Raw genomic sequence first — 593 nt, 5'->3', positions numbered from 1 at the left:
GGAACTGAAGAACAAATTCAAACCTCGAGTTGCTGTAATCAAGGATGCTTTGGGCAGAATATTAAATGATCCAGGAAGTATTAAAAGAAGATGGAGGTGGGAGGGCGAGGCAGTACTGGCGCCACGTCCACAGCGGCAGCGGCGGGAGTGGAAGCAGTTGGAGTCAAGGGCAGCTCTGTGGCCCTGGCCTTCACCCTGTACTGGCTGCTGCAGGCCGCCCTGCTCTGCGTCAATGCCATTGCCGTGCTGCAGGAGGAGCGCTTCCTCAAGAACAGCCAATTGGTGAATTCAAAGTGCCTGCCTTCGGGTTGTCAGCGAAACTCGATCCACTAGGCCACCAGAGCCCCAAATCATTTGGCTGGGGAACAGACCAGGGAATTGGCAGATTCGGAGAGGAACCAGGAATTAAATTGCAACTAATGAACCTCATTCGATCTGTTAAGAACTGTGATGCGAGTGCCATTGATAAAAGTAAACTCAATTGTAATCGTGTTACTTTTATTATTTGGGTGAAGACCAGCCAAGGAAATGGAAATTCTGAAGAAGAAGGTGCCAGCAGAAGTTACTGCTTCGGGATTATTGAAAAATAGATA

At 48.9% G+C, this 593-nt stretch overlaps 1 pseudogene; it reads left to right on the top strand.

The window, feature by feature from the left end:
* Positions 1-90: 90 nt before the first annotated feature.
* LOC102861529 lies at positions 91-513 on the top strand (annotated as a pseudogene).
* The last annotated feature ends 80 nt before the right edge of the window (positions 514-593 follow it).

This window comes from Elephantulus edwardii, unplaced genomic scaffold, assembly GCF_000299155.1.
Source record: "Elephantulus edwardii isolate Elephantulus edwardi_28Jun2011 unplaced genomic scaffold, EleEdw1.0 scaffold00016, whole genome shotgun sequence".
In the NCBI taxonomy this organism is placed as follows: Eukaryota; Metazoa; Chordata; class Mammalia; order Macroscelidea; family Macroscelididae; genus Elephantulus; species Elephantulus edwardii.
This window is presented reverse-complemented; position numbering and strand designations above follow the sequence as displayed.